A 19,239-nucleotide genomic window follows, 5' to 3' on the forward strand; every position below is an offset into this window, starting at 1 on the left:
TTTGTGTGGTCATTTTAATTTTTCATTAAAATTTGGTTTAGATCCAACAAATAGACTCAAGGACAGCTTTTACAACAGGGCAATAGCCCTGATCAATGCAAATAGCTGACCTGACTGGCTACCTACCTGGACTTTGTTGGGGGGGGGGTTAACAACGGTAAAAACAGTAATAATAATAATATTTATATTTATAACAAGGTGCAATAATAATTAATGTGCAATAATAACAGTGTGCAATACAAATACACTTATTCTTTTTTATTACTAAGTTATTATACTGTGTTGTGTTGGTTGTGTTGGTTGTGTTGTTTGTGTTGCGTTGTGTCGTATCGTGTCGTGTTACATGTAGTGCCGACGTAGGACAGTTTTCCAATTTCATTGTACTATTGTACTATGTATGACTGTGCAATGACAATAAAGAGTTATCTTATCTCATCTTATCTTATCTATCTTATGTTCTTTGTGTTCAACTGAATGATTTATTGTTCAAAAAATGGCTATGATTTTGAAGTGTTGTGTGTATAGTCAACATATAGAAGTACTGTACAAATACTTACATTTGACCGTTGATCTCTCCTTTAGAGACAATACAATGCTCTGAAAGCAAAGTAATAATAATGTCATTGCATTGCCATCATTTCTTATTGAAATGTTCATTTGCATGTGTATACATGCTGATCTGTATTGTGTAATTGTTTGCCATGTAGGCTTGGACTTCATCACTCCACATGACATTCACACACTAGAAATAGATGCTCATGAGATTTTCTGGGTAGAAAAACAAAAGGTAAAAAAAACAACAACTCTACAAGGGCTTCAACATCAGCAATATGAAATAGCAGCAATGTGCCATAATTAAAATGCTATCTAAAAAGACTAATTAGAAGGCAACAGTAAATAACCACTTGTTGTACTAAGGTATGCAGAAGAGCATCTCCTAACAAGCAATATGTCAAACCTCAAGGCAGATGGGCTACAGCAGCAGAAGATCACAGATCTTTCTTTATGTTATCCCAAATTTAAACAGTGAGTAGTTTTATTGTAGTCATGCCCCATCGTTTATATCAAATTTAAAGGTGGCCCACCAATGTTGACTAATGTTCCATTATTAGCCTTTGTGTGTCTGTGAAGGGTCTCAGTCGTAGTCTAAGGAGCTTGGAAAGAAAAGCGTCTGGACTTCTGTAAGTTTTCTTGAAGACGTTTCACCTCTCATCCAAGAAGCTTCTTCAGTTCTAAGCGCAATTGGTGGAGAGTCCCAGGTTTTAAGCCGTATCGGAGTGTCCCAACACTTTTCTTTCCAAGCTCCTTAGATTAGACTTTGTACTTTTGCACCTCATGAGGAAAGTTGAATGATGCAGTAGACGACCCATCAGGAGGGAAATGGGCAGTACATGAGAGAAAAAGGAAAACCAAAGCAGAATACAGCACTATAGCAGGTAATATTTATGTTCAAGTCTTCTTCTTTTTAATCATTTGCCATTTCATTAAACTACAGTAGGTTCAATTGACCCTAATATAATGCCAATCCAAAAATTATAGCAGAAAAAATGCTAAATTACACTTACAGTGGGCAGAACTTCTTAAAGTATGGTCAAGCATCCCAATAAATCTGCAGTAGAAAAGTGTGGACTTGTTTTCTAGCAGAAAAGGCAGAAATTGATTACTTTCCCAAAGCAGAGTAGATAAGTTCTCAGCTGGCAACTTTACTGAGAAATCTGCAGAGCACTTTCTCTTCTCCTCTCTCCATCTCTCTCTCCAAACAATCCAATAATTCACTGATGGAGTACTTTACCTTGATGCCTTCTGGCTGGAATAAATAGAAAAACAAAAAAAGTACAGTGCAGGAATGATCCAATATTCAGGAGATTTAACGGCTCAGTGCCCAGCTGTGCAAATACTTCTCTTTTTTACTGTAAGGCCAACCAGCACATCTTGTTTAATTTAGCAGACATTCTAGCTGTGACCATCTAAACCAAAATTCTGACTTATAATGGTCTAACCATAAGAGCAAGCTGTTTCTCTGCAGTGGATTTGACCAAGTTTAAAGACACACAGTACAAAATGTTACATTGGGAACACGGGGCTGTTCATTTGTTGTCTAAAAGAGCCATTTCTGGTTAGTATCCATCTTAGCAATGAGGCAGGGGGAATGTTACATTTGCAAAAGTTCACCAACTGCATCAATCACAGAAAAAGGCTCTAATAATTTGGATGTACTTTTATTCTTCCGAGAAGATCTTCAAGAACAAAAACATGAAATCAATTAAAGCAATTACAAAAAAATGATTTCAGACATTTTGAAATACTACCACAGTGAAATACTGCAACAATTGTCTAAAAACATTGTACTGTTAAGGTTCTAAAGTTCTGTAAATTTCTAGATTTATGTATCTATCAGACTCGGTCTTGAAGGACGTCCATGCAGGAATTGACTAACAGTGAAGTAGCAGAGACCTCTGAGAGTCAATTATAATCAATGACTTCAAGAAATGAAGGGTAAAATAACTGCTGGTGATGCAAGTTAAGCCTTTCTCAAAGGCTTAACCAGTTGAACTGACTCCAAATAAGAGTGACGGACTATACAGTTTTACTAAAAGGCACACTGGAGTCTGCAGTAACTGATTCGTTTCTGGAGCCAGCCTCAAGTGGCTACTGAAGAAACTACTCATTATTCAGCCCTGGAGGTATTCACTTAAGTTATATACCAATACCCAGCTTATTAACCTCCTCCGTTAAAGGTGTGTTGATGTTAATTCACCTAAAAAACCAAACAAAAAAACCCCACCTTTTTATTTTCAGACTGTGACTTTGCTTTTATAGCAAATATGTCATATATTGTAAAAAGTGTTTGAATCGTTATTAGCAACATGAATATATCTGTACTATTTGGTCAGCAAATGAGTTTAACCTTCTAACATCTAACAGTTTCCCAGTAATCTGTTTCGGCTCATTTCCACTATTTCATCTGCAATTCATCTGTTTAGTATTTTAGGTATTAAGTCAAAATTAACTTTATGTAGCCTAGTGCAACACATTCTCTTCAACTTAGTACTGTACTTTCATTAGGTGTTAGTGTGGCCAACATCACTGTTGTTTTCCTTACGGAGAGCTGATTACTTACTCTGGTCAGCCTTAGTCTATTCTTCCATTTGCTCTGGGAGGTGGAGAAACAGTCTTCATGTTTGTGGACCCATGTAAATTTAATGAGTCTGGTGTCATCAGGTCCTGATCCATGCACCAATGTTTTGCTCCTTATTCACCTATGGAGAAAAGTAAGGACAAGAACTCCAACACTTTCCCAACACTATGATGCAAGAAGATTTGTTGCCACATCCATTATTCATCTGTTATCTTCAAGCTAGCTTTTATCCTTGTCTGTGTACCCATGACAAGCTTCATGAAGTACATGGAGGAACAAGCTAGTACACTTTATTTGAAGTTGTGTGTTACCGGACATAGCAATTCAAGTTGGAAAATAATGAACAACAATGTAGCTAATGAATGTAAAATAAACCTTGAGAAAAAACTATTTAGATAAAAACGTGTGGTTATATTTGAAGCATGTCTTCCATCTCTGCAAACTCAACATGGAACCATAAGTTCCAGGTGTCGCAGTGGACTCATTTGTCAGTAGCATCATCTGCTGGGCCAAATGGGATCACTTTCTGGCAGATGGTATGGGGGCTCCCAGCTTGTAGAGCCAGAGGTGACTTCATCCTCCATTTTTCAGTGTTACCTACACATCTTTGATAATTCATTTTCTGTGGTGCAAACTTTAGTTTAGGGGAACTTGTTCTCTTTTATGGTAGTACATAAGGGATCTGATGTTTGGATTCAATAACAAATTCCCAAAAGGCTTATATTGTAAGGAAAGGACCCTATAATAGTTGGGAGAGAGGACCAATAAGCTAATGATCTTCAAGGAGCAAGAAGTGCAGATCAAATTCTCCTCAACAAAAAGCAGTCTATGGAAAAGTCAGGCTCAGTGACCGGCAGCCTTAAGCTTACTGGCTGGATGTTTAGGGGGAAGAGAAAACAGAAAATGACTGAAAATAGATGGCTGGGATTCCTCTCATATTATGATTTTTGTGTCCTGTAGTCTGTGTCTATGGAGGATCACTAAGGGATCATTAAGGGTCATCTGATCCTACAAGCTATATCACAAAGGAAAGTTTTAAACTTTATCTTAAAAGTAGAGCAGGTGGAGATGCCTTCCTCCCCCAAGTGAGTGGCAGGCAGTCAACATGCAAAGAAAAGCTTTGGAATGTTCTTCAAGACATCTGGAAAGCTTGTCAGTTCAGGCTATGTTCAGGCCGAATATGGACATTTAAGCATGATAGACTTACATACTCTGTGTTTCCCTTATGTAGAAGTTCTATGTATGTATGCGTTTCAATAAATTGCTTCTGAAAAATATGAGAAATAAGGTCTAAGTCATGGTTTTTTGCACAGTAGTGCAATTCTTAAAGCAAAAGGAGATAAAAGAAAACATTTTAAAGGAACTTGTCACTGTGCATAGCTGCCATGACTACTCATTCCACTGAGGCAGGAGATCAAGAACTGTTTGTGTAGGGAAAATCCCAGGCTTAGTTGAGTATAGAGGCTGAAAACTTTGTCAGGTTTGAGATTCACTTAAAAGTCAAATGAAATAGAACTTTTTTTTTTTAATTTTTCATTTACTTTTTTCTTTATGAGTCAAAATGTCATGTCAAAATTCCAAAGTTTTTGTTACATGAATTTATTATAAAACATATTATTACATTTAATAGAACATTGTAAAATACACATCCATGCACATAGACAGACACAGACACATGCACAAAGACAAATATATATGATTGCACACATTAAGGGACCTTGCAGGCAGTAGCTGAGTAAAGCTAAGTCAAAGTGACAACTTCTTCTTTCTGAGTCACAATAAATGTACTAATAACTGCACTCTCAGTCTTGCTGTCTCTTTCTCTGACCTCTCTGTTATTCAGAGAAAACAAACTAATATTTATGGTCTCATTCTCATTTCACACCCACCCCTCACCCACCACCCATTCTCCACCACATGTGCTAACATTCGTCAGTCCCTCTTTGTTTATGTTATAATACTTTGCTTTATTCTTTGGGTTTATTTCTCAGTTGCCATGATTTCAAAGAAGATTTTTGATGTAATTTTGCCACACAACCAACATGCCCCTCTGGGTGACAATGTAGGTCAGGTCAATAGTCCATTACTTTGTTCCAGACCGGAAAATCAAACTACTGAATATTACAAACTAAAGCACAAACCCTTTGTTGAGAGATTCATTGACGTTAAGGCATCCCACCAACCACCTAAGTCCAAAACCCTTACTATGAGTGCCAACATATTCCCCCACATTTATCTCATACTTTTAAAAAAAGACTAAATCTAAGGAGTGTGTGGGATGCCCCGGTGGCCACACCCCAGGCTGGGCCATCACCATCACACCTGCATCCCATTCCAGGTGATTGCCAGGAGGACTATTTAACCCTGCGCTGACAGATGCTCCATGCCAGTCCATTAGTCACCCCTCAGTGGTAACTAGGCTCCCCGCTAAGCTTTGTATATATATAAGTGCTACATGAACTGTGTTAATTCTGCGCCCTTGTGTCCAGGTTACTATCCAGCGTTTTGTGTCTGCCACCTGCCTATCCTCCTGCCTGCTTGGATCTCCAAGTGCACCACAGCCGAGCCCCACGGTCCGGCTGTGATCGTAAGCCAAATTACTATAGCCCTTTTTAGTTGTATCCCTCAATCTCCCTGCTCACTAGTAATTTTCTCCCCTTTCTGTTGCAGCCTCCCACGGTCCCGATTACGGCTTCCCTGTGTAATTTGTCTTCCCGGTTCCCTTCAGTTCTGCGATTTTGCTTCCTTGCTTATTCCGGGTCACCTTTTGTTAAAACAATAAAATCTGTACTTGCTCGCATTAAGCGTATTGAGTCTGCTTTTTGATCCCGCTTGTGTGCACGAACTGTGGTTCATGACAGGAGATGTGTTCTCTGGAGTGACAAATCACACTTTTCCATCTGGCAATATGATGGATGAGTCTGGGTTTGGTGGTTTCCAGGAGAACTGTACTTGTCTGACTGCAATGTGCCAAGTGTAACGTTTGGTGGAGGGGGGATTATGGTGTGGGTTATTTTTCAGGAGTTGGACCCTTAATTCCAACGAAAGGAACTCTTAATGCTTCAGCACACTAAGACATTTTGGACAATTTCATGCTCTCAATTGGGAGCATGAAACAATTTGGGGATGGCTCCTCCTGTTAAAACATGACTGCACACCAGTGCACAAAGCAAGGTCCATAAAGACAGGGATGAGGGAATCTGGTGTGGAAGAACTTGACTGACCTGCAGAGACCTGACCTCAATCCAGCAGAAAACCTTTTGTATGAATTAGTGTGGAAATTGCGAGCCAGGTCTTCTTGGCCAACATCAGTGTCTGACCTCACAAATGTGTTTATAGAAGAATGCTCAAAAATTCCCATAAACACACTCCTAAACCTTGTGGAAAGCCTTCCCAGAAAAGTAAAAGCTGTTCATAGCTGCAAAGGGTAGGTCAACATCATATTCAAGCCTATGGAATACAAATGGGATGTCACTCAATTTCATAGGTGTGTGAAGGCTGATGAGCAAATACTTTTGGCAATACAATAAATCTGGCCCGTTCTTGCAGGGTCCCTATACAACCTGAGAGTTTGGAGTGCATTGTTGGCAGAAAGTCAGCCTCATTCGTGGTGGGAGCTGGCATCTACCAAGGTTGCACTGTCATCTCATACTGGAGCAGTTTACACAGAGGTCTGGGCATCCCTGTTTAGACGTTTGCTCTGGAACTTTGACCTGGATAAATAGCAAAAATGGATCAACAGAAGGATATCAGTTAAAATAATTTATTAAAATATATAGAAAAAAGCACTGAACAAATGAATGGGCTTATTTGGCTTGTAATCTTAAGTGTCTCAGTGGTCAGTAAGGGTAAAAAATATGTATGTAAGTGCCAGTCCAATCAATTTCAGTAGTTCCGATTGCAGACTGCAAAGTGAAGCCCATGTAGTGGTGTGTTAAACCCACACTCTGGCCAACAGGGGGTTCCTGTGGCTGCCAAAAAAAATAGACTTCAAATAGAAGTCAATTTGAAGAAATCTGGAGTGTGTAGAGTATAAAAAGATTTCACTCACATGATTAAAAAAAAAAACAAAAAAACAAACAAAAAAAAACAACACGATAAAAGCAATATGGATGAAAGCTTGTTACATTCAAATAATGAAAAAGCAGCAGAAAATTACCAGAAACAAATAAACTTAGAGTGAATATAACTGAAAAAGAATGGGATTACATGTACTATTATAGCTAAGGGTACGTGCTAAACTCAACTCAGCCCATTACTTGTTATGAATATTTTATTAAGCCAACAAAAAAAAAAAAAAAAAAAAATAGGGATGGATGTATTGAGCATTTGTTTCCAATTATAATAGGAGCAGATGAGACAAGAGGGAGATGAACTACAAAACTATAATAAGATATATTACAAAAATGGACTTGAAAAGAAGGGCTTGGATTTTTAGTGACTCTCCTTCAGTTAGATAGCATTAATAGCCATTCAAATGTTAAAAACCTCTTTCAGACCCAAACATGGAAGACTTTCCTAAACAACTCTAGCTGTTACACAGCAGTAGGATCCATGCTGTCTCCAATGTGTAAAGGGGCTGCTGGGTAAATTATTTACATCTTTTGATGTGTCACTGAGATCTTAGAGTCGTCATATTAATCTAAAACCTTTTCTAGCAAATGAGTGAGTCCCTGATAACATATTCACCGGTTCCACAGTGAGAACAAAGCTATCATACTCAAGAGGAGTCACCATCAGAGCTGTCTACACATTTTAAGTTATGGTCCAAATAGTCTTTCTTGTGAAATGATAAGAGAATTGCAAGATTTGCTCCAAGTTTTACAGGCAGTTTTGTTTTGTTTTTTTGCTTAAATGCAGTAATATCTGTAGCAATGGCAGCATTTCAAACAATGTACAATTGTCTACATTGATAAAGCTGAGGGAGTGTGTCTGATTGCAGGTCTATATGCAGATCTCTATGACGTGTGTCTAAACTATACTACATTTGCACATTTTGCATCTTGCACATGTCTTTGTCATGTCTCGTCTATAATATCCTGACAATAACTCAACCTGGTATTCAATACCACTGCACAATCCACTTTGTATTGTCTCTGTCCTGTCTTTGTTTATCGTACAGTTAGTATTGTATAATTATCATCATAGTATTGTATAGTATTATATAGTTAGTAATTAGTACCTTTTATCCCTTAATTTAGCACGTTATTTATTTGTAATTTCAAGTTTTATATCTCTTTGAGATATATCTTTTACATACCAGTATCAGAATAACAAATACTCCCTTAATAATATGACCAAGATGAACTAACTTTATCCCATATTTCAGAATATCTCTAACAGTGAAAGTAGAATTCATTTATTTACTTAATACAGGACAGTTACAAAACTTTTTTATGAAATTTGACACTAATGATACACTAGCATTATCTAATTTAACTAAAATGCAAATAAAGAAATATATTGGAGATTACTTAATTAGTTAATTTAGGTGGCTTTGGCTCAGGAGGTAGAGCAGGTCAGCCATTAATTGCAATGTTGGTGGTTCTTCTATAGTCTGCATCTAAGAGAATCCTTGGACAATATAACTGACTCCCGAAGACTGCCCCAGATGTGTCTGTAAGTGCATAATGAAGAAAACAATGTATATATAGAATAAGTACAATGCGAATACAGTAGGTGAGCAAAATACAACTTTAATAGTGTAATTAAATGGTCTCTACTCACCTTTTCAAAAATTCTGTGATATAACTAATTTTTTGGTGAAACACTTGTTGGTAAAAAAAAAAAAAAAAAAGTACTCATAACTGTAACACCGATTATTTTATAATTGTCAAGTGTTTTCTTTGTTTGTTTTTTTCACAGGAAAGATTGATAAATTAACCAAAATCACATCACATATATCTCATTCTGAACAACTCTGACTTCAGATGATCGGGGTCATTAAATTCTGGAGGGTTAAACTTCTTTATTTTTATGTCCCCATTAGAGGCATTTTTTAGGGTCAAAGCTTGCTTTTAGCATTACAGTTACAATTATAGTTCAAGTTAGGCTTAGCACTTATTTCCACCCCTGTGTGGGTATGTGTGCCCCATCTCATACACACAGAGTGGCGCAGGCAGCAGTCGCTCTACTGCAATATAAGAACCACTCATCCAAATGTCAGATGGCATACCATACTTACTTACCTACAAACTATAAGTAACAAACTACTGTTTGAAGCTAATCAAACAAAATGATTGTAATGAGAGCCAAAGAACAAATGGACAGAGGGATGGTCAAAGAGATACCCGAATCACTAGGAAGATGAAAATTCAATTCAATTCAATTCAATTTTATTTATATAGCACCAAATCACAACAACAGTCGCCTCAAGGTGCTTTATATTGCACAGTAGATTGTATAATAATAGAAAGAAAAGATTCTTATGATTAAAAAATGGCAGTGTATTTTACATAAAATCACATCCAAATTTGCATTTGAATATTTAACTGGAAAATTATTTGTTGACATTCAGTTTCTCCTGTTCACTGGTTCCCATGTGTTTTACACAGTGCACCGGTCAGTGAAACCTGAGTGGCTATCTTATGTGTATATAAACAGGAGTTCAGCTGTGGACTCAGTTGCAGTGCAGATGGTTGCTAAGCTACAATTTACTATATACAGTTTGACTGTCATAACCCATTGTAACACAGACTCAGGCTGCTGTCATAATAGAAAATATACCCATATTTTTTCTGCCATATTGTAAAAAGAGTGTTGTATCAAAATATAAACAAAACCTGCAGGTGGGTGCAACTACTCAAGCAGCACATAGAGCAGGGTGATTCAAGCATGCTTTGGTCTGGACGCAAACACAACAGTGGTTTATTTAGTTGTTTGCTAATTTGTTTTAACTTCAGAAAATCAATCACACACCTACGTCTCCATGACAGTGCTTCTACAACCATGCTGAGGCTCTGTGTGGTTATGTTTGGACACAGCCTTGCCTGGAGCTGAATACCATCACACTGTGTTCATAAGCTTAATGTGTTATTTCCCCCCATCCAGTGCAGGCTATTCACAGCTTTAAGGCTCTTTTAAAGCCTTGAATAAAGTTTTTTAACTTTATGGCCCTAGGATTGTCAATCAAAATTCTTCAGGAATTAAAAAAAAAAAAATATATATTAACTGTTCAACATTAGCTGGAGTCTGTTAATAGTGCTGAATAATGATGACCAACATCCACTGCAAGTTTGATGAATTCTTAAATGGATGAAAGATTATCACAAATCTGCAGCTTTTAATACTGATATCCAGAGATGGGCAGTAACGTGTAATCCATGTGATTTTATTAATTTTTTCCTGTGTTTTACTTGCATCTATTTGAAAGAGCAAGTCTAAACACACACACAATATATTTTTTATGCAGGGATATGCAGAAAATAGATTTAAATGTTAAACACATTTCTTCAAGTCAAAGACAGTTGCATATAATTTAATTTTTGCTTGATGCAATGCGCATAAAATTAAAAGATTAAAACTAATAAAGCAAATTTTAAAAAGAGATTTTACCATTTGATTCAATTTTATATGATGGTTTATGCAGAAAAAATAGAATTGGGCTGAAAGGTCTATTGCTTTATTGCGTATTCAGGTTGTGTATCACGTTTTTTAAAAGTAACTAAGTAACTAATTACTTAAGTATAAGTAATTAGTAAAGGAATTGCTTTTTTGGAGAGGTAATCAGTAATTAGTACTGTAACTAATTACTTTTTCGAGTAACTTGACCAACACTGCTGATAACACAATAAACTTTAATGTACAGAATTTGCTTCTTCTACTGTATTTAGTGGAGAAGATAAGATTTCATAGCTCCATATTTGTTTTTATTATTACTTTTTTTAATAAAGAACATCAGTCATTGGCTGTCAACTATGATCTTTCTTGAATGATCTTTGAATGTTATATATGTTAGTATGAAATCATACACATTTGACCATGTGTATGAATGCAAGTAATGATATATTTGCAGTCACACTTTTTACTGCTTACCCAGTAACCACCTAGACCCCCTCAAAAGTCTGTTGTATATGGTGGCTCAGGATTTACGGCGGGTAGTCTACTGTTTTGAAGGTTAGTTGTTTTGGTACCCAGCTCCTGGGTCTGTATGTTGATGTCCTTTGGCAAGATACTAAACCACGTTTATTATGGACTAAACTAGAAGAGGATAGCAAGAAGACTTTCGGTTTTAGTGAAATCTTTGAAAATTGTGTAGGTGTTCTATAGTAAAACATCTGTCTCCAAAGGTGGAAATGATGGCTAAATTGGAAACTTTGTTGATTCTTTTGCCTCCACATGGACAAACATGCAGATTTTACTGATTTGAAAGTTTCCATTTTCTGCTGAACTATAGCAAGTAAACAGAACTGTCTACAAAAGCTAAAATAATTAATTGCCATTACAGTAATTTCATATATGACTTTATTTATAAAAGTGGTCAAATGTTGCTAATGGCAATTAAATGTGCCAATCTGTCCAGTGGTAGCACAAATTCCCAACATCTGATTTGAAACCAGACCTTTTAAGCTTAAGGAGCAATGTCACACAAACTATGTTGGCAAAGGTTTCATGAGATATAATCAGTCCAAGGTTAAGCAAGTTCTCTGTAAGAGTAAACACTGAAAACAGATCTCCTGTCATGCTTTTCCTGATGGTCATCATTTCTCAGACTGTGTTTTTGAGCTCAACATTGGTGATAATTCTTCTGAATATAGATATGAGGAGCTGTTTTGAACTTTTCTGTTAGCAAAGTTTCCATCATGCATTTATTTGAATTTATGTACTTGGAAGCAAAGCACAATAGAGAAGCGTTCAGAAACTCAAGTTTTTGTTGTAATGCCGGAGTACCATGACTTTAATCGCGCTTACAGACATCAAGTATCCAAACAATAAAGCCACAAATAATGAACACAGTTATATTTCTACAATGCAAAAGAATAAAGGAACATCTGGTACTGTAATCATGAGTTGATAAGTCCTCCAACACCATACAACCACAATATTTTCAAACCTAATTTCTAATATATCTAGGTTTCTGTAATACATCTGTGAGTCAGCTTAGAATCTAACGTTTCTTTAGCACCTACAGATCTTAAAGCATTCTCTTCCCACGGCCTCAAATACTTCCGTTCTGTATGATGCTTCTGGTGTCTCAAACGTTTCCAGACAGTTTCACCTGTGATCTGTCATTTGAAACAATACTGCACATAATGGGTGGCAGCGGTGTAAGTCTTAAGTCTGTGTTGCAAAGAGGCCGTTGCAAGTGCTTCTTTGTCACAACTGAGTTTTTGATACAAAAAGCAAGAGATCATTGAATCTTCAGCATCTGGTGTTTTAAAGCCCTCATGTCTTTCTGTCATGAACCTGGGCCATGTTGGCCCAGCATTCTTGGTTTTCATGCATTTTTGTATTTACCCCCTGTGTGCCCCTCTGTGTGTCTGTGAGCCCTCGTCTCCCCTCCTTGTGTTTTATTCCATGTTTCCCTAGCCCGCTATGCCTGTCTTTCTCTCCTCCTGTCTGCACCTCTGTGTACTTCCTGTTTTACTTTGACAGTCTCCCGTCAGTGTTGTTAACCCTCCCTCGTTAACCCTCTGTGTATTTATGTCCACGTCTCCCTCAGTTCAGTGTCGCGTTCTCCCTCATGGCTGTGTTTCCCTGCGTGTCGGTTTATCCATGTCCCAGTTTAGTTTTCCGTGCCATTCTGCAATAAAGCAGCTTTTTGAGTTTAATTTTGTTGTCGTGAGTTTTGCGTTTGGGTCCTCTCCTGCCTGCACACAGCCGCAACCATGACACTTTCATCCTGTTTTCCTTCTCTCACCCCAACCGGTCGCAGCAGATGGCCGCCCCTCCCTAAGCCTGGTTCTGCCAGAGGTTTCTTCCTGTTAAAAGGGAGTTTTTCCTTCCCACTGTTGCCAAAGTGCTTGCTCATAGGGGGTCATATGATTGTTGGGTTTTTTTCCTGTATCTACTGTACAATATAAAGCGCCTTGAGGCGACTGCTGTTGTGATTTGGGGCTATATAAATAAAATTGAATTGAATTGAATTGAATGTTTTAAATTGCACAGACATATTTAACAGAGGTTTTCCTCCCAAACGGCCTAAAAAATGCAACCATAGCAGGCAGAGCAAATTATTGATTCAAGTTTACAATTTGTGACAAATCCTGTGACCAAAACTGTGACAACCATAGGAAAAATAATGCAAGAAATGCTACAGTAACCAGCCTTTCCTCTGCATAAAATGAAAAGCCCCAAAAGTAACTGCTAAAATTCATATGTAAAGGAAAGGAATGTTTATCATTGAAAGCACAAGAAGTGAGATTTTTGAAAAATACAAAATTCTACTCTTCTTCTGTTAGTGATTGATGTTATTAGTTCAGATTCAAATGTTTCGAATATTCTGAGACTGATCCTGGGATTTATTGTTATGCAAAGTTCAGACTCTAGGAACTCATAAGCAATTATTAATAATGTACAATTTGTCTCTGTGTAACATCTCTGTAAATTGCAGAACATCTTCAACAGCTATTGAGTGGTTTGTTCAGTGGTTGTCTTGACTTCAGGCTACATAGTCGATAACCAAGGATGGTTTCACAGCAGCCCAGACCCAGTCAAATAAACACATATACCAGTGCTCATTTGAAACTGGTGTTGGAAACACTGTGAAAGCACCCTGCTTCACACCTTCACAGTCTCATCTGTTTCATGGGGTTTATATTAACCTTTATGTACTCGCTATACATGCAGCTTTGTTTCAGCTGCTATGAAAGCTGCTTCGCAAGCTGGTCAATCATCAGGCAAGTGATTAACACACAGAAGAAGTATTCCTTATATATTCCTCATATATCTACATCTCCCACTGCCCTAGCACCACCACGGGTGTAGTGCTATTTGTTTAAACACCAGAGTACATTGGTCATGCACACGCAAGTGTTTCACCACTGTGCCAGATTTACATACATTGTTTAAGAATATCTAATTAAATGATTAAATATCAGCCGGAAAGTAAATAAACGGCAGACAGAAATGAGGCAGGTCGAATTGTCTTGCGTTTCACGCATGTGCAGTACTGGAACGTAAGCGTTTTCGGCCTTTTCAATGTGGACGCACAACTCTGTGAAAACAATAGTGTGGACGCGGAGCTTTGTCCTCATGTGTCTTCTCTCTGTGTGTTTCATTCTTTGCTGTGGAATACTTCCCCCTCTCTTGCTCTCTCAAAATTTCATACCATATCTCTCCCTCATGTATTCTCTGGTGAATTTTGAGCTCTACCACTTTTTACAGAGTTAATGTCAGAGTTATAGCTAGATATAGGCCTTTCTGACAGCTCCGGTGGAGTGCAGGATTCATCCAGAGGAGGGCTGCACAAAGTATTTACTGTCAGATCCCAACCCATTAATACTGAAGTTACACAGTAACTGGAAAAGCACATCAGTGTTTTGTTTTGTTTTTCTTTATGTGATCCTAGGCATTTTTTAAGGTCAGTATTATATAATGTGAGATTCAGAAATAAATTTGAGACACTTAAATTCTGAGTCCTGTTAATTGTGGCCATTTGACAGCTATTTCAGTGCTGTACATTAAAGATATAAGAGAAGAAAAACCAACCGTGTGAAAGTGTAAGCACACATAAAGTACACTTGTTTGTGGTTTCTAAAACTTGGCTTGATTTTAAAATCTGAAACACTGCAAATCCATATCTTGATTGTCTGTATCTGTCTTTTTTATTGCTTCCCTCTCAAGGAAAACTTTCAGAGCTGAATTGAAGCCAACTGCAAAAGCAAGTGTCCATCTACTAAAGCTCTGCACCAGAGCAAAACCCTTTTTTGGTATTAAAAAGCTACTTTTGGGGTCCAGTAAAGACGCAGTGTGCCAGGTTTGCATTGAAAGGCAGGTACACAAGTATTTTTATTATTGTACATGTATTTGTAGGAGTTCTCCTTTCATAGCACAAGTTTTTGGGATAATATCTAAATAAATCATACAAATGGGATTTACTGAGGTAAATTTAATTGAGAAAAAAATAGTGTCCTGTTTTTGTGATAGTGAGAAGAGCGAGAGAGAAATATTGTAGATCAACTGCATAATTGCCACAGGTTAATGGCTCAAAGCTCTGGGCACAATATTTCAAGTTTTTATTCACATCTTTACATAAAGATCGATACACGATTAAGGCATCTCTACACACCTTTTCTGACCAGTCAGCACACAGAGATTTTCATGTAGTTTCTTTTTTAAAACTTTTATCAATCAGAGGCATGAATAAAATATGACTGTCATAATGAAGCTGTTAATGTGACTGTGCCAGTGTGTCAGATTGATGTCTGCATTTCAAAACATAAAATATTGATTTTAACAAGTTCTGTCAGCCTCACACATCTATCATAACAAAATAAGAGCAATGCGGGCAATCATGCACCTTCATTAACATATGGTCGGTTCAGGATCTAATGGTTAGCTTTCTTCTATACGTCACACAGGTCAGTTGTTACATGCAGGTTTCTGGTTTATACAGTTTGTAATAACGCAGCTCTTCTCTGGATAAACCCTGCTCTCTACTTGAGTCTCAACCCCAAGTTCCTTGCAGTCTCCAACAATTTGTATCAGAAGACTGTACCCTTACTCAGAATGAATACATTGTCCTAACTTAGTTATCTTAAGTAAGCTTTAGGCTACGTTCACACTGCAGGTCTTAATGCTCAATTCCGATTTTTTGATCAAATCCGATTTTTTTGTCTGCTTGTTCACACTACACATAAAATGCGACATCAAACGCTCTACAGTGTGAACGCTCAAAGCGGCCCGCATGCGCAAAAGAAGATGTCACACACAACTCGCTCGGTTTAGACCCAGAGCAAACAATATTGTTTGACTGATTGGCCTTAATATAAAGACTTCGGACCTTATGTTTCCAAATTTTTGCTTTAAGTTATTTTGTTATTTACATAATAATGCAAATAACCTAATAATGATCCTTTTTGCTGTTTTAGAGGAGCGGTGCTTCAAAGGATAGTTGCAGATTTCTGTCAGAATCTGCAGAAAATACAGTAAAAATAAAATGTTCACATTTCTCCAATGTGGTCTTCTCAACAGTTTCACCGGATGGCAAGAAACCGTTCGCGATGTCCTATCGGGCGCTTCTCCGGCGCTGATAATTGGCGTCTGTCTTGTGTCAGTGACGTAAAAGACGGATTTAATGCGACTTGACCGTTCACACAGCAGTCGCTTTCTAAAACATCGGATACGTATCGGATTCAGTACCACATACGAAAGTGACCCAGATCGGATTTGAAAATATCGGATTTGTGCCGTTCACACTGTCATACCAAGATCGGATACGGGTCGCATAGGGGCGAAAAAATCGGATTTGATGCGCTTTCGGCTGCAGTGTGAACGTAGCCTTACTTGCTTTTTTTGAGACAACATTTGCATAATTGGGAACTAATTAGATTTTACAGTGTATATCAAAATCATATTGATTCTTCTTCAGCTCCTCTCTTTTAACTTAATTGCAATGTTATTCTCAGAAGAACATGTTTATAAACTGTGCTTACTATCACCCGCTCCCTTGCATTTCTTCATGGGGTCTGCTCGTTTTGTGCTGCTCTTGGTAGGTAACTATTGAAATTAACTGACTGCATTTTTTGTATAAATTCATGCACTATTAGTGGATTATGCAAATAACTTTCCTCTCACATCAATGCATTTTTACTAATGCATCATCACATTTTGCTACATGACTTTCAGTTGCAAAGCTGACTGTTTTGTATACCCCCACAGTGTTTTTTTGTTGTTGTTGTTGTTTTTTAAAGAAAGGTTTTCCTCTGATGCAGGCAGTAAATCTGGCCCTAAATATCATGATGACAACTTTGACCAGTCATTTTGTCTTCACGGGCTTTCTTGCATAAAATATGTTTAAAGTGATGACTGAATTCCAACCGGTTAAGCTGACTGAATAATTTATTTTCTCACTTGGGGGAAAAAAAAGTGGTGGAGCTTAGCCTGGGCTGCACTACAGCTCTGTCTGCTATGCACTGTCGTCTCTACTGTCACAGATTGTGAATACTGAAAATGACTTTTTGATTCGAATTTTTATTTGTGCCGTAGACTGTTTCAAACATTTAAAAATAAAAGTAGGGGATGATGACTTTTGGGGGTAAAAATAATTTCAGCAGAGGCAGGGATTTGTGGACCACAGGGGGAGAAATCCCACCAACTGCAATTCCTAGCAAGTTGCACCCTTACTGTAATGGCAACAAAGTTGACTTGCTAAACAGATACATGTTGCTTAGACAGGTTATATGTAGCCAAATGCAACTAACTGCCAAAAAGACAATAAAAGATAAAAGCAGCAACGGTCCTTGGATTTTGGGTGTAATTCACCCAAAATCACCCTTATCCATTCAAGATAGTATTTTGTCATCTTCACACCGAACGCGATAGACTCGAGCGAAAATGCCCCAAACGCCCCTAATTTGACGCGTGCATATTCGCACCTCAACGCGTGTCCAAGAAAAACCGGAAATGTGGGAGGAAGTTGTGCCAGACAGTATCTTTGCTAGATGGCAGCTGTCGAGCTAGCGTTTGAAGAGAGAGTCTCCCTCCTCTCTTTACTGTGGAGAGCAGAGCAGCGGCGTTAAGGACGTCCTCGCCGTACCTGGGTCCATCAGTCCTCCAGAGGCGTGAGCAGTTTGGTGAGTTTCACCACTTGCTCGAGGAGCTGCGCCTGGATGACGGTCGATTTCAGCGATATCACCGTCTTTCACTCGCCCAGTTTGAGGACCTGCTGTCCCGCGTCGGTCCCAGAATCGCCCGCCAAGACACCAACTACAGGCGCTCAATCCCACCTGCAGAGCGCCTGTTCATCTGCCTGAGGTTAGTAAAAGTGTTTAATACGGTAGTCCTTTATTGATACCTGTGCTAATATATGCTAAACTATCGTTTATACACTGCTAACATAGCTGTGGTATGCTAACAGTGAATGCCGTCGGTGTTTACTGATAGCAAACTGTGGTATGGAGACGACTGTTTATAATATTTCTAGTGATACTCGACAGTTCTCATCAAGTCCCCATTTAATTCAATTTATGCTATGTTATCAGTGTTAGCAATGATAGCATGGCTGTGGTGTCATATCAATGTATGCTCTCGGTGTTTGCTGATATCAAACTCATTTATTGCAGCAGGGGTTGTCAGAATAACTAGCCCCTCGCCACGCAATTTATACACTTTTTTTCCCCACACACATGAACATTAGTCACAGTTCTCACAAGTTGATTCTCAAAGTGCAAACCTTTGTAGATTGCAAAACGTAAAAGTATTATGCCGTGTTTTGTCTTCATCTGCCTGCCACTTTCGTGCGCCTTTTTCCCTCGCGGTGCAGGTGTCTATTTCCGAATGAGGGTCATAGTTATGGGTGTTTTTGTGCTGTTTTATCTATTGGACTTGATGGTTACAAAAACAAAACATGATAAATTTGACAAGCGCAGGAGACACGACACGGAGGAGATTTGTCAATCAGGCTGCAGAATGCAATGCTGTACTGTGCAAAAAAAAAAAAAAAATCAGCGAAAAACTGAGGCAGTGACGGATGAGCGGGACCACTGTGTGCTGTTTATTAATAAACAAAATATATTCCTATATGACAACATGCATAAAAGCAGAACGGTATTTGTACATCAGTGGAAAAATAGCGGTGGCTTGCTAGCTTTTGTGCGGCTTCCTCGGGTCAGTGAAAAATTTCAAAAGAGAAATAAATGAACTTACCAGGTTGCCCGATCTCTTCACATATCTTCCTCCAAGCTCGGTCCTTTATATTCCTGTCTCGGTACAGAAAGCAGCTGGTGTCGTACAGCTCCGGTTGTTTGCTACAGCGTTGATTAGCCTTCCCTCCATTGAAGAATGAAGGGCTTTGGCTGGATCTGCCCCTTTGACCTAGGTTACAGCCACGTCACCAGGCTCCTGATTGGTTGTTGCGGCGCGATTTGACGCTGGAGTTCAGATTTTTCCAACTCCAGCGGTAGAGGCGAAACACGCGTATGCACAAAATGCAACACAAA

At 38.3% G+C, this 19,239-nt stretch overlaps 1 long non-coding RNA gene across 2 annotated transcripts in view; it reads right to left on the bottom strand.

The window, feature by feature from the left end:
• Positions 1-1,501: 1,501 nt before the first annotated feature.
• LOC109203229 (uncharacterized) overlaps positions 1,502-19,239 on the bottom strand; it is a 17,836-nt gene continuing 98 nt past the window's right edge. The window contains exons 1-5 of one of the 2 annotated variants that reach the window (XR_003221199.1): positions 18,947-19,239; positions 6,703-6,852; positions 3,122-3,260; positions 1,793-1,807; positions 1,502-1,637 (exon numbers count right to left, since the gene is read on the bottom strand). The exon at positions 18,947-19,239 is cut by the window's right edge and continues 98 nt beyond it. This is a non-coding gene — a long non-coding RNA (uncharacterized LOC109203229). The remainder of the gene's footprint in view (positions 1,638-1,792; positions 1,808-3,121; positions 3,261-6,702; positions 6,853-18,946) is intronic. The other variant, XR_002063146.2, reaches the window with a different exon arrangement.

Source organism: Oreochromis niloticus, linkage group LG2 (assembly GCF_001858045.2).
Source record: "Oreochromis niloticus isolate F11D_XX linkage group LG2, O_niloticus_UMD_NMBU, whole genome shotgun sequence".
Lineage (NCBI taxonomy): Eukaryota > Metazoa > Chordata > Actinopteri > Cichliformes > Cichlidae > Oreochromis > Oreochromis niloticus.